The following is a 15,933-nucleotide window of genomic DNA, read 5'->3' on the forward strand; positions in this document are numbered from 1 at the left end:
ACATCTTTATATTTGATGCCATTGGGTCCTTTTCGAATCCCAGAGGCTCTTCATCGTAAATTGCGTCTAACCTCTGACTCGATTCCTCTCCTATGATCTCTTCGACTTGAACCGGATCTCCAAGGGATTTAGAACTCGTATGTATCTCTGGATCTGTCACTTCTTTTTTGGTTAGAACTGTGTTAATCATTACATTTGATAATTCGGCTTCGAGAGCCGCCTTTCTTTTGTTCTCGGCTACGTAAGCCGAAATCTTTTCGAAGAAGGAGGACTCAGACATTATTAATGTCATCGTCCCAGCCTGTTGGCCGTATTGGTGGATAATTCTCCAATGGTGCTGTATCTGTTGGGCCATCCATGATCTCTCTGTCCCACTGGAATCCATTTGGGTGTAGAGTTAAATAGTACAAAGCATTCTTATTTGGGGTATACATCTCCTCTGCAGCATGACAAGGACCTATGTTTGTCAAGTTTCTATCGAAGTTAGTTTTATTAACTTGGTTAACTTCAGCCATATAGTAACTCTGATCCCCTTCGATATTCTCTACTATACTATCTTCTCTCCAAATGGTTACCCTCTGATGCATTGTTGAAGGCACAGCTGCAACTCCATGGACCCACTCTCTCCCAAGCAAAAGGTTGTAGTTTGCTTTTGCTGGTATAACCATAAACATAGTTGGCCTCGTGACTGATCCCACGGTTAAATTCACCTGAACAACTCCTAGTGTTTGTCCTATCTTGCCTTCGTAGTTAGATAAAACCATGTTGTGTGGCCTTATATCAGTATCGAACATACCAATTCTTTTCAGCATGTATTGGGGCATTAGGTTCACCGCTGCCCCCCCATCGACTAGGACTTTATTAATGCCAACATTTTCAATTTTAGCCCTTATATAGAGTGGTTTCAAGTGATTTCGCATACCTTCATCGGGCCTCTCGAAGAAAGCGTTATGTTCTTCAACTGCACCATTATTCAGCACATAGTAACACACAGGTCTGTGTTTCGCCATTTCTTCGATATCAGCCTCTTCGCAGTCTTCAACTTCAGTTTCCTGATTAAACTCATGAGGGAGCACAGACACAACGTTGCAGTTGAGGTTTATAGATGACACCCCATCAGAATCGAAATCATTTGTCATTCTATCTTCTTCTTTCCAAGAACTGGAATGCATCTTTTCTTCTTCATCCAAGATCTTTTCAGCTTCAAATAGTCTGCGTTCCACCGGAGGTTTGCTTGACTTTGCCCCCTGATGTGGGACTTGGTTGCTACTAGACTCTCCAGCTTCTCTTGGCCTATATTCCCTTTGAGCTTTTTTCATTCTCTGGTGCCTTCTCCACTGAGATCGGGACATAGGATTTTTTCCTTTGTAATTCTCCAATCGATACATCTCTCGATTTGGTTTTTGGAATTGCTTCCTATATGCCATTGCAGTCCTTCCTCATTGGTCCCAACTTCGCCATTTGTTGGTTCTTGCACCAGCTTGCACCCATCTGTCCCTGGGTACACCCGCAGGAACTTTGAATGTTACCCTTCGAGCTCTAGGATGTGGGCTATCGGGTCTTTTCATTGGGGTCCATATGTCGAAACCGTATAGGTTAGGACGCAATCCCTGAGTTTCTCGACCCATGTAGCAGTACACACGTTCGAATGATCGTGCCAGCATTTCATCATAGACTGCCCCACATCTGGGACAAAGTGCAACTTCAGTGTTTTCCCTGTGACATCTGACCAAAAATCCCACTAAGCTTTCCTCCATCTTTGGGTACACTTGTAGCAGAGGGTTTGGTTCTTTCCCAGGGTGTTCCCATCTTTCGCGTCGAGCCCTTTCGAAGTTAGCTTCAACCCTTCGATTCAGCATGATCGAACATGACACATCCATTGTTTTCCGCCATTCCTTTCATGGCAATTCCAGAGGTAGTCCTTGAGGCTTTCTCCTCTTAGAGGAATTTCAATGCCCCCCTTTTGCCTTGTCAACCATGTCTCCAATTCGCCAAATTCAGACACTGGACGTCTGGCGCTGACCATGTTAACAACTGCTGGAGGAACTTCAGAGATCTGGATTTTCTGGAGCTTCACCCTGAGGTCTTTAGTGGCCTTGCTGTTCTCTCCCCTCGAACCCTCAGTTATCTCTGCCTTGGAAGATTCTTCAACATCAGTATTGAAGATTGCATCATCATTTAGGCTTTCAGTAGCCTGCTCTCCATTGAACACCGTTTTAGTTTCCGTAACTTCGACTTCAGATGCCTCTACCATGTTGATATCTAATGGCTCACAGAGGCTAGCGTCAGCAATGTTCAGAGGATTTGTGTCGACCCTCATGTGGCTCTTGGTCTTGTCAGCAAATTTCAACCTCCCATCTTTGATAGCATTTTGAATTAAATCCCTGAAAAGAAAACATTGTGAGGTTTTATGGCCCAAAAAACCATGATATTTACAAAAACCTCTCTTCTTCTGTTGTTCTAACGGAGGAATTTTGGAATTTGGAGGCAGTATCATTTGGCCATCTTTTACTAGTAAATCAAATATTTCATCACACTTGGTGACGTCGAATGTGTAAGTTTTCTTAGGGAATCTATCGTTCTTATCGCTTTCTACTGGGTTTTTTCCATTTGCAGGGTTGAGTAGTTTGCAGGCATAAGGTGGCGCTTCCTTCAGTTCAGCCAAATCTATTTCGACTTCTTCAGGGTTGTATGAGTCGTTAAAAGACTCATCATCAGCGTCCTCCGCTTCGACGTACGCTACCCTTTCCTTTTTATAGTTTTTATTTGCCTTAGCCTTTTCTGCCTTCAAGCGTTCGACTTGTCGAACCCTATCTGCCAACTGGGCCATATCCCTAAGGTATTGAGTATCTAGTTTCTTCCTAATTGAATAATCTAGACCACCCGCAGCCATTTCGACTAGTTCATGCTCTGGGACTGTTGTGAAACACCTTGATTTCAACAGTCGGAACCTATTTAAGTAATCATCAATTGGTTCTGTAAACTTCCTCTTAATACTGGCCAATTCTTTCAGACTTATCTTGGTTTGACCCATGTAGAATTGTTCATGGAACAACCTTTCTAAGTGTGCCCAAGCATCTATCAAATTTGGTGGCAAAGTAGTGAACCAAATGAAAGCATTCTTTGTTAGCGAACTAGGGAAATATTTGATCCTTAAATCCTCGTTCCTTGCTAAGTCTCCTGCCTCTGTCAAGTATCTGGCGATATGTTCCACAGTTGACTCGCTAGTTTCGCCTGAAAACTTTGTGAACTTGGGTACTGTCATACCCCAATTTTTGACCCTAAGATCACGCATCATTTGCATACCAATCATCAATCAAGAAGTTTTAACCTAGATCTCTACTTGCAATGCTGTGCTCAATTCATCTGCAAAGGAATCATCGAGCACCCATGTTTTAGTTTGTATATATTCCTTTACTAACCAAAATACCAAAAATATTGCCTTGTGCTCTTGTATGTTTGTGTTTTGTAGGTACCAAGTCAAAATACCCATCAAAGGAGCATTTTTCAACATTTTCACTGTGCAAATCGATTTGCATAAGGTGTAAATCGATTTACACAACTGTTTCTGCACCAGATTTGCTTCTGCCATCAGTGCAAATCGATTTGCATAAGACAGCAATCGATTTGCATAACTGTTTTTGCCCCAGATTTTGCCTTTTTCAGCCATGTAAATAGATTTGCATAATGTGCAAATCGATTGCACCAGCACGAATTTGGAAAAATGAAGGCAAATTTCAGCTTTTTGAAGTGTTGACATCATTTGCAAGCATGGGAAGCATGACTTGGTTCTTACATTTGATTTCCTACATCATCTAATCATGTACCCTCATGTGATTGCATCAAGACCATTGGATTTCATTTTTGGCTCCAAATCACTTTTCCAAGCCTAATTCTATTTTCCAATCCTAACTCCAAGCCACAAAATTTCCCAAGCCTAAGTGCTATAAATTGAGGCACTCCCCTCTTCATTTTTCAAGCTTTGATAGCCAAGAAACTTATTGCAAATTCTCTCCTCACCTCATCCAAACCCCTCACTCAAAGCTCTCATTTCTTCCACAAAATTAGTGAGTTACATCTTGAACCTCACTAATTTAGAGCTAAACCTCAACATAAACACTACTTTCTTCATCAATTGTGAGAGATCAAGGCTTGTGGTTGTGTGTTCTTGAAGAAGATTCAAAGTTTGTGAAAGATTTGGTAAAATTCTAGATCCAATCCATAATTCAAGATGTGATCCATTGTTGTTTATGCTTGATGCACCTTTGGTGCTATATTGATGAGATTTGCTTGCTTACTTGATACATTTTCGTGCACAAATTGATCCAAGATCACAAGGTGTTTGGTTTTATGTTTAAACAAGTTTTCTTCTCTTTATTTGCTGTTTTTTTGAAAACTGTGTTGTGCAAATCGATTTACATCTTGTGCAAATCGATTTACACAACTGAAAACTGCGCAGATTTTGAAAACAGAGTTATGCAAATCGATTTACACTCTGTGCAAATCGATTTACACTGGGCAGAATGCTGATTTTTGTAGTTTTTGGCTTGTTTTTGGTTCTAACTCATCTTCTACTCCATTCTTTTGATATTTTCTTTGAATCACAAGTTAGAGGCCTAATTTCTCTCTAATTTCAATGGACTTAGGGCGTCGATAGGATGAGAATCCAAATCCGCAATATTAAGTGATTGAAATTATGGATGAAAGGAGCCTTTAATGTGGTTCCATCTTTTACTTCTTTTTATTTTGGTCGATGAAAGTCTTAATGCCTTGAGAATTCTTATGGATTCTTGGTGAAGACTAGATCACTCACCATTTTTCTTTTCGTGCGGTATTGCTTTCGGAAAACGATTTACATATCGTTCTTCTCGCATGCACTAGCACATAAAGTTTTGACCGGCCTCGTTGTAGGGTGATTTCTACATAAATCACTTGGCGATCTGCTTAACATAGCGCAATATTTCGTGTCCCGAATAAAAAAGATCAAATATGGAAGAGAATTGTATGCGGTTGATTTAAGACTTGTGGAGGTTTTTATCGTGTAGTCGCTATGATTTTATCAAGCTTCTGATAAACCCCATTGAATTTAAATCCGAGTACATCATTCACTCACCATCGATCTCCTACTAACTTTGATAACATACTTGACAAGTTTCAAGATGGTTATCTTTAACATTTAACAACTAACTTTAATTTCCGCACCTTTACTATACCGCTCTTTATATTTCTAGCTTTATCGCTTTATTTTATCATTTCATCATATTTACTTTCCGCCGTTTTTTTCTTTGTCCACTTGGACATATGTTTATGCTTCCGTTATTTTTCTTTTGTCCACTTGGACCATACTTTATTTTTATGCTAAAACACTAATAAGCAATCGAAAAATCTAAAAAAATACATAAGGCTCTCTTTGGACTATCGGTTACTATCCCTAGCATTTTGGAGATTCGGACTTATGGACCTAGTACCTCTGGACTCATTCTATTACTACCCTGTGATTGTTCTGTCTGTCTGGCATTGTTTTGTTGTATGTTTATGTGTGCAGGTACTTCCTTGAAAGCCCTTGATGGTTAATTCCAAGGCATTGATATAAGGATTTTACCCGAAAACAGCCGTTACTCTGCCCGATTTTCATCAGAATCTTAATGTGCTTAATGAAAAGTGGTGCTAAGACAATAAGTTCATCTGGACCCCCCAAGTGTTAATGTGTTGGTATTGATAAATCCAAAGGATGGGAAATCTACCTTGACTCATAATGTCAAGTGTTGGCTTCTTACTTCGGTTAGACCGTTCTTTTCCTTAGCTTTTATTTTACGCAATAGGATAGCCTCTTCATCTCCTCCCATTCTTAAATTTTCAAAATCTTCTCCCTTTTTCCAAAATACTCTTATGTTTGCAATCTTTTCAAAACTTTTTCTTTACAAATATCTTTCGCCCTTAGTGGCTTTTCTTCAAAAGTTTAGACACCGTTAATTGTCGAAACGAGTGGTTATACCCCACGATTTTGAAATTGATTGATAATAACGAGATCTTTTCCGCGTGAGAGAGCTAGTGGCATACTCGTTGATTTTATCCGAGTTGGAGCCCTTCTTTCATTTGTGATGCAAAGAACTTGTTTGTTCTCATGCTCAAGATCAATGGCTGAGTATTTCTCTCTAACGACAACAAAGTGTTTATTCGTTTTAAAAACGTTTTTCCCAAAAGCGGAACTACATTAGCTCTGACTTCTCCATTGCACCGAGGAGGTATGTAGGCACAAGGCTTAACGTCTTGCCGAGCTTATTTTAAAAATAAAACAAACCGTTTTTTTAGCACACACACAACACAGATTTTCAAAAAGGTTCCTGTGGAGTACCACAGATATGAGGGGTGCTTTAAACCTTCCCCTCATATAATCAACACCCGAACCTGAGTTCTCTTCTTTTTGTTTTAAAAACAAAACTTTGGGTTTTTCGTTCTTTTCCCTTTTCCTTTGAAAAAATAAAGCGCGGTGGCGATTTCAAACGGAATATTGATTCGAGTCAATCCCATGGCTTCGATATCAGATTTTCCCCGCTACAGAAAAATGGCAACTTCACTGGGGACCCAGTTTTAAGTGTGTTAAGCCTATTTTTGTTTATCTGTGTGTTTTTACCTGTATATATTGTTGTGTGCTTTGTTTGTTTATCTTCTTTTTTTTTTCTTTTTGGTGCTCTATGGTTCCTCTGTGATGAGATAAAGTTCTAACCCGAACTTTGGTGAGTAACTTGAGATAGGAGGTGGTAAGACCAATAGTCGCATGTCAGGAGCAATCCTTACCATGAGCGTCATATGGTGGAACCCCAATCAGTGGAGGCATCATGGAAGGTAGTAGAGGTTGTTACGAACCATCGTGATAACGCTATTACTTTTAATAGTGAGTGTCCGTAGAAGCTGAATGGCCTAGAACCCTTTTAACCAATCTAAGCCTTTTTAGGATGTAGTGCAGAAACAAGATCAAGTACCAATTTGAGCTTGTTGTCATGCGATACTACGCTCAGACGAGGTCTTTTTAGGCATATTATTGGCGCCCATGAGCAATTGTGCGTGCCGGTAATATCCGATAGAAGATTGAAAACTCTGGGAACCTTTGTAGAACCCGATTGGCAGGTACAAAACTCCCTAGATCACTCCTTGTGGGATGGGTAGAACCATGGCTCCATGCTCGTGACGTCGAACCTTTGAACCTGGACTGTGTGATTTTGTGTGATTTGATGTGATCTTGTGTGCTCTTGATTGTGATTGATGCATAAACCATGCATTCATGCATTCATAAAAATGACCTTCACAAATGGTTTTCAAGGAACTTAGAGACATTTTTTGTAAACATAACAGGTACCATGGATCAAAAGAGAAGCATCAAGAAGTACACTTTCAGAAATTCAAGTGCAAAGGAATTGAAAGAGCTAGCAACTTTGGTTCCTAATCTTGACAACTTCAAAAGGCGTTATGGGAAATTGATCTCTATCTTGAAGACTAAAGTGGAAAAAGGGATTCTTGAGACTCTTGTGCAGTTTTATGACCCGGTTTATCATTGTTTCACCTTTCCTGATTATCAGCTTATGCCCACTTTGGAGGAGTATTCTTATTGGATTGGTTTGCCCGTTACGAATGACATACCGTTTAGTGGTTTGGAGAAAGAGCCTCAGGTTGATGAGATAGCAGAGCTTCTTCATTTGAAGATATCAGATGTAAAAGCAAATATGACCAAAAAAGGAGGAATTTGGGGGTTGACTTCTAAGTTCTTGATTGGAAAGGCTTCTATGTTGGCTAGTAAAGGAAGTATGATTGCTTTTGAGACATTTCTGGCCTTGCTCATCTATGGTTTGATACTCTTTCCCAACATTGACAACTTTGTCGATGTTAATGCTATTCGGATTTTCATGATTGGGAATCCTGTACCTACTTTGCTTGGGGATACTTATCATTCCATTCACCATAGGAATGATAAGAAAGGTGGACTTATCAATTGTTGCACTCCTTTGCTCTATAAGTGGTTTATTTCTCACTTGCCTCAAGCTAAGAGTTTCTTGAACAATCCAGATGGTCTCTCGTGGTCTCAGAAGATCATGCCTCTTACTAATGGGAATATCCATTGGTACAATCCTGCTTATGACATTGGTGAGATTATTGATAGTTGTGGAGAATTCCCTAATGTACCTCTTCTTGGTATACAAGGAGGAATTACCTACAACCCCATTCTTGCAAGGCGTCAATTTTGCTATCCTATGAAGGAGCGACCCGCTAGTATCCTTGTGTCAGGAATCTTCTATCTTAATCAAGATGGAAATTCGGATATGAGAAATCGGTTTGTGCGTGCTTGGCACCATGTTGATAGGAAGAAACATTTGGGAACGAAACAATGTGTTGCTCTCAAAGACTACACTGATTGGGTTCAAGCTAGAGCTCATACTTTTCAGATGCCTTATTTACTCGAGGAGCCTTCTCTACTTGTTACTCCATCATTGTCTCTCACTACTCCTGTTGAAAGTAGTGAAGAACATCTAGAGCTCATGGCTAAGCTGAGAGCGGAAAGAGATGCTTTGGAGTTTGAAAACAAAGAGTTGAAGATACACTTGAAAGAAAAAGATGAAATGCTTGATATCCAAGATGGTTGGTTGATGGAAAAGGAGGATCAGATTCGCCATCAAGAAGAGTTGCTCCGACAACATGGTGAAAAGCGAAAGAGACCACAAGAAGATTCAGTCGCATGGAAAGAAGTTGCTGATAAGCTGATGGTCGAGAATGCTCATTTGAAGGCCTTTTATGAAGATGAATTGGAGAAGCTCCGAAGGAAGCTGCAGAGAGGAGATGGATCTTCGTCAGAAGTGTTCCCTTCTAGTTTTTAGCTTTTTCTTTGTTTTGTAATTTTGGATCTTTGAATCCTTTTGTATGCTTTTCCATTACTAATGAAAGAATATTGTTATGTTTATGATGTTTTTGCTAATGTTTACAATTAATTTCTTAAAAGTTCCTTGAAAACTAATAAAAAACATTTGCATTGCATTTCATGCATCATTCTGCATTTTTGGTCTTGCTTCCGAGAGTATTCCCGAGGTCTTATTCAGTGTTCTTCATACAGAATCAAGCTGTCTCACCGGTATAATACTCGAGCTAAATGCAAGAAAAAGATGGAAGGTCTTGAACAAGAGAATCGTGAGCTGCGTGAAGAGGTTGTTACTTTGAGATCTGGTGTGGATCGTCTCACTGCTCTGGTTGAGACGTTGATGGCTGCTCAGAATCAGACTCAGAATCAGAATCAGGTTCCTCCTCCCAATGCCCAAGCTCAGGGTCAGACCACTGTGATTTCTGAAATTGCTGCAACAACCATTCCTTCTATTCCTGTTGGTGCTACTCAGCAACGAATGCCTAATGGATATCCTTGGGGCATGCCTGAAGGTTATTTGTCTGTTCCTGAGATGACTCGTCCGTTGACTCCTGTTATGGTCAACACATCTCCTATTGTTCATACTGGTCCTTTTGTCCCAGAGCCCATTTATGATGCTGCTCCAAGTGAAATTCATGACAGAATGGATGGTTTCCAAGATCAGTTTGAAGAACTGCAGAAAGAGATGAAAGCCTTGCGTGGGAAAGAACTGTTTGGAAAGAATGTGCATGATCTTTGCCTTGTTCCCAATGTGAAAGTGCCTGCTAAGTTCAAGCTGCCTGAATTTGAGAAGTATAAAGGAAATTCCTGCCCTCAGGCACATTTGGTGATGTATGTGAGAAAGATGTCCACTCACACTGATGATCAACGTCTGTTGATTCACTATTTCCAAGATAGTTTGACTGGAGCTGCTTCTAAGTGGTATATGGGCCTTGATAGCACCCATATTCGCACTTTTAATGACTTAGCTGAGGCGTTTGTGAAGCAATACAAGTATAATGTGGACATGGCTCCTGATAGAGATCAATTGCGAGCTATGATGCAGAAAGAGAAAGAATCCTTCAAGGAATATGCTCAGAGATGGCGTGAGGTTGCCGCCCAAGTGATTCCTCCGATGGAAGAAAAAGAGATGACTAAGATTTTTCTGAAGACTCTTGGTCCGTTTTACTATGAGAAGATGATCGCAAGTGCTCCTGTAGACTTCACTGAAATGGTGGGAATGGGTGTTAGATTGGAAGAAGCTGTGCGAGAAGGTCGTCTGGTTCGAAATGAAAATTCATCTGGTGGTGCAAAGAAGTATGGTTCTTCACTCCAGAAGAAGAAGGAATCAGATGCTAATGCTGTCTCTCATGGGAGGAATAGTCGATTCAGAAATCAATCTCAACAAGTGGCGTCAGTAACTCCTGTCGTGAATTCAGTGCCTGTAGCTCCTGTTAATCAACAACCAGCAAGGCGAAATCCGTATCCTCGAGTTAATGTTGATCCTATCCCTATGACGTACACTGAATTGTATCCTGCTCTAATTCATAAGAAGTTGGTTCAACCAAGGTCACCACCTCCTGTTCCAGAGAAACTCCCTTGGTGGTATAAAGCTGATGCCACGTGTGCTTTTCATCAGAACGCTCCTGGGCATGACCTCGAGAACTGTTGGGCCCTGAAGAATGAAGTCCAAAGATTGGTCCGTTCTGGAATGCTCTCTTTCCGTGATATTGGCCCAAATGTGAAGAACAATCCGTTGCCAACTCATGAAGCGTCTGCTGTGAATATGGTGCATGGATGCCCTGGGAAGTATAAGATTTATCGTGTGGAACACATCAGAGGATCATTGGTAGAGATGCATGCCACTCTGTGTGAGTACAGTCATTATGAGCATAATCATGCTGCTTGTAGGATTTGTTCAGTTAATCCTCGAGGGTGTTACATTGTGAAAAGAGATTTGCAAGAGATGATAGATCAAAGGCTTATTGAGATTCTGAGGGATAGAGATGAAGATGATGTCAATGTGATCGAACCATGCTTTGAAATCCCGGAATGTGTAGAGATTGGTTATTATGGCAAAGCTGCTGTGGAACCTCTTGTGATATGTTTGCCTGGATCTGTACCTTATAGTTCTGATAAAGCTGTACCCTACAGATACAATGCCACCATGTTGGAAGCTGGAAAAGAAGTTGAGATTAAGCCTCTGTCTTCTGTTGAGAATATAGCAGATGTTAGTAGAGTGACTAGAAGTGGACGAGTTTTTACTCAGCCCCAAACAGTTGTGGATGTCCAGAGGAATCCTACTCAAGTGCCTGTGAACAATAATGATGCGACAAAAGTGAATGCTGAGTCATCTTCAGGAAAGGAGATGGATGAGATTTTGAAGCTTATCAAGATGAGTGATTATAAGATCGTGGATCAGCTGCATCATACTCCGTACAAGATCTCTATAATGGAGTTGCTGGCGAATTCTCCTGCTCATAGAGATTCTTTGATGAAAATACTCGATCAAGCCTTTGTGGATCATGATGTGACGTTGGATCAGTTTAATGGGGTTGTGAGCAATATCACTGCATGTAACAATTTGAGCTTCAGTGATGAAGATTTGCCTGAGGAAGGAAGAAATCATAATTTGGCTTTGCATATCTCCGTCAGTTGCAAAGAGGACTCAATGTCTAATGTGTTGATTGATACTGGATCATCTCTGAATGTCATGCCAAAATCCACTCTCGCCAAGCTGTCTTATGGTGGTACACCAATGAGATTCAGTAATGTGATTGTCAAGGCTTTTGATGGATCGAAGAAATCAGTGGTTGGAGAGGTTGATTTGCCTATTGGTATTGGACCCTTTGTCTTCAAGATTACTTTTCAAGTGATGGACATTTTCCCTGCGTACAGTTGCTTACTGGGACGCCCGTGGATCCACGAAGCTGGGGCAGTTACTTCGACTCTCCACCAAAAGTTGAAATTTGTGAAAGATGGAAAGATGGTTGTTGTGAATGGAGAAAAAGCTTTGCTAATTAGTCATCTCTCTTCGTTCCGTACCATAGAGGCTGATGAAGTAGTCATTGGAACTGCATTCCAAGCCCTGTCTGTTAATGATGAATTCAAAAAGGATGAAGCTTCCATTGCCTCCTTCAAAGATGCTCAACTGGTAGTTCAGAATGGACATTCAGGAGTCTGGGGACAAGTGGTGAGTCTACAAGAGAACAAGAATAGAGCTGGTCTGGGATTTTCTGCTTCAGACAAGTCTGTGATGAAGCCTGAGTCTGCTTTTCGTCCTTATCAGGAAATGTTCCATAGTGCTGGGTTTCTACATCCGACTCTTCCAGAGGTGAACGCTATTGTGGAAGATGAATCAGAGCCAGAAGTGCCAAACTTTGTGACCCATGGAAAGATGATTAAGAACTAGATCATCATTGACATTCCTGAGTGTACTCATGCTTCAAAGTAATTTGCTTTTATGTTTTTCAAAATCCTTTCATTCTGCCCAAGATGAAAGTGAAGTTGTTGGGGCTGTTTTCTGTTTGTTTTAAACATTAAAATCATCAATAAAAGTCATTTTGTTTCTGCATATACATGCTTTTTATCTTTTTGCTTTTTCTGGAAAGTGGTAACACAAAAAACCTTAAAAAATGTTTTCATTCTCCATAATCTGCACGATTACATGTTTCCTTTTCCTGAAATAATAATCATTTGTGCAGATTAATCAATAAAACCGTTGAAAGTAATGACCCTGCGCCCTCTCCCAACTTCGAGTGTCCTGTGTATGAGGCGGAAGAAGAGAGTGATGAATGTATTCCTGATGAGATTTCCCGACTGCTTGAGCACGAGGAAGACACCATTCAGCCGTATAAAGAGCCATTAGAAGTCATCAACTTGGGTTCTGAAGAGGATAAAAAGGAAGTCAAGATTGGGGCACTGCTTGGTCAAGATGTTAAGAAGAGGATGGTAGAGCTTCTTAAAGAGTATGTTGACATTTTTGCGTGGTCCTACCAAGATATGCCTGGGTTGGACACAGATTTTGTGGAGCATCGTTTGCCGTTGAAACCTGAATGTCCTCCTGTCAAGCAAACGTTGAGGAGAAGTCATCCTGATATGGCAGAAAAGATTAAGAATGAGGTCTTGAAACAGATAGATGCAGGTTTCCTTGTCACTTCTGTATATCCTCAATGGATTGCCAATATCGTGCCCGTTCCGAAGAAAGACGGAAAAGTTCGCATGTGTGTTGATTATAGAGATTTAAATAAAGCCAGTCCGAAAGATGATTTTCCTCTACCTCACATTGATATGTTGGTAGATAGCACTGCAAAGTTTGAGGTCTTCTCCTTCATGGATGGTTTTTCAGGATACAACCAGATTAAGATGGCACCTGAAGACATGGAAAAGACAACCTTTATTACACCATGGGGGACATTCTGTTACAAAGTGATGCCTTTTGGGTTGAAGAATGCTGGTGCGACGTATCAGAGGGCCATGACCACTCTTTTCCATGATATGATGCACAAAGAAATTGAGGTCTATGTGGATGACATGATTGCTAAGTCCCAGTCAGAGTAGGGGCACATGGAAGATCTTTTAAAGTTGTTTCAGCGTTTGAGAAAGTATCGTCTCCGCTTAAATCCAAACAAATGCACTTTTGGTGTCCGTTCTGGAAAATTATTGGGTTTCATTGTCAGTCAGAGAGGAATTGAAGTAGATCCTGATAAAGTCAAAGCATTTCAGGAAATGCCAGCACCAAAGACTGAGAAACAAGTGAGAGGTTTCCTCGGACGTCTGAATTATATCTCCAGGTTCATTTCCAATATGACTGCTACCTGTGAGCCAATCTTCAAGTTGTTAAAGAAAAATCAGGGATGTGTGTGGAATGAAGATTGTCAGAAAGCTTTTGACAACATCAAAGAATATCTGCTTGAACCTCCCATTTTGCTTCCTCCAGCTGAGGGAAGGCCTTTGATTATGTACCTCACAGTGCTTGAGAATTCAATGGGATGTGTGTTGGGTCAGCATGACGAGTCTGGTCGAAAAGAGTATGCAATATACTACCTTAGCAAAAAGTTTACCGAGTGCGAAACAAGATACTCGCTGCTTGAGAAAACTTGCTGTGCTTTGGTGTGGGCTGCTCGCCGACTGAGACAGTATATGTTGAACCACACCACCCTATTGATTTCCAAAATGGATCCAATTAAGTATGTATTTGAGAAACCTGCATTAACTGGAAGGATTGCTCGCTAGCAAATGTTGTTATCAGAATATGATATTGAATACCGAGCTCAGAAAGCTGTGAAAGGAAGTGTGTTGGCAGAGTACCTCGCTCACCAACCAATTGATGATCGTCAATCTATCACAATGGACTTCCCAGATGAAGATATAATGTATTTGAGATCTCAAGATTGGGATGAACCATTGCCAGAAGAAGGACCAGATCCTGAATCCAAGTGGGGTTTAATTTTTGATGGAGCTTCTAATGTTCATGGCCATGGAATTGGCGCCATTATTGTCACTCCGCATGGGTCACATGTACCTTTCACTGCAAGGATATGTTTTGATTGTACGAATAATATTGCTGAGTATGAAGCTTGCATCATGGGACTTGAAGAGGCCATTAATTTGAGAATTAAGATTCTTGATGTTTATGGAGATTCTGCGCTTGTGATTAATCAGATTAAAGGAGAATGGGAAACTCGTCATCCTGGTTTAATTCCTTACAAAGATTACGCCAGAAGGTTATTGACATTCTTCAACAAAGTTGAATTCCACCACATCCCTCGAGATGAGAATCAGATGGCTGATGCATTAGCCACATTGTCTTCCATGTACAAGGTGAATTTCCATAATGAGGAACCTCAAATTACAATCAGGCGTCTTGATAGACCTGCTCATGTATTTACAGTAGAGGAAGCAACAGATGAAAAGCCTTGGTATTTCGATATTAAGCACTTCCTCCAGACTCGAGAGTACCCACTCGGGGCATCAAATAAAGATAAGAAAACTTTGAGGAGATTGGCTGGCAGTTTCTTCATCAATGCTGATGTTTTGTATAAAAGGAATTATGACATGGTCTTGCTCAGATGCGTGGATAGACACGAAGCAGACATGTTGATGCATGAAATCCATGAAGGTTCTTTTGGTACCCATGCCAATGGACATTCGATGGCTAAAAAGATGCTTAGAGCAGGTTACTATTGGCTGACAATGGAATCTGATTGCTACAAATTTGTAAAGAAGTGTCACAAATGTCAAGTGTATGCTGACAAGATTCATGTGCCTCCGACACTTCTCAATGTTATTTCTTCCCCATGGCCTTTCTCTATGTGGGGTATTGATATGATTGGCATGATTGAACCCAAGGCTTCGAACGGACATCGATTCATCCTGGTAGCAATCGATTACTTTACCAAGTGGGTAGAAGCTGCTTCATATGCTAATGTGACAAAGCAAGTTGTGGTCAGATTTATCAAGAACAACATCATCTGCAAATATGGTGTACCGAGCAAGATCATTACCGATAATGGCTCGAATCTGAACAACAGCATGATGAGAGAACTGTGTGAAAGTTTCAAAATTGAACATCACAACTCTTCGCCTTATAGGCCAAAGATGAATGGAGCTGTTGAAGCAGCAAATAAGAATATTAAGAAGATTGTACAAAAGATGGTTATTACGTACAAGGACTGGCATGAGATGCTCCCATTTGCTTTGCATGGGTACCGTACATCTGTTCGTACTTCAACAGGGGCAACTCCCTTTTCTTTGGTTTATGGTATGGAAGCAGTGCTCCCCGTTGAGGTTGAGATTCCATCATTGAGAATTTTAATGGAAACCAAGTTGTCTGAGGCTGAATGGTGTCAGAGCAGGTTTGATCAATTGAATTTGATAGAAGAAAAGAGAATGACGGCTTTATGCCATGGTCAGTTGTACCAGAAAAGAATGAAGAAAGCTTTTGATAAGAAGGTTCGATCTCGTGTATTCAGAGAAGGCGACCTCGTGCTCAAAAGGATCTTGTCTTTTACCTCCGATTCAAGGGGCAAATGGACTCCTAATTTTGA

The sequence above is a fragment of the Vicia villosa genome, linkage group LG4 (genome assembly GCF_029867415.1).
Source record: "Vicia villosa cultivar HV-30 ecotype Madison, WI linkage group LG4, Vvil1.0, whole genome shotgun sequence".
In the NCBI taxonomy this organism is placed as follows: Eukaryota; Viridiplantae; Streptophyta; class Magnoliopsida; order Fabales; family Fabaceae; genus Vicia; species Vicia villosa.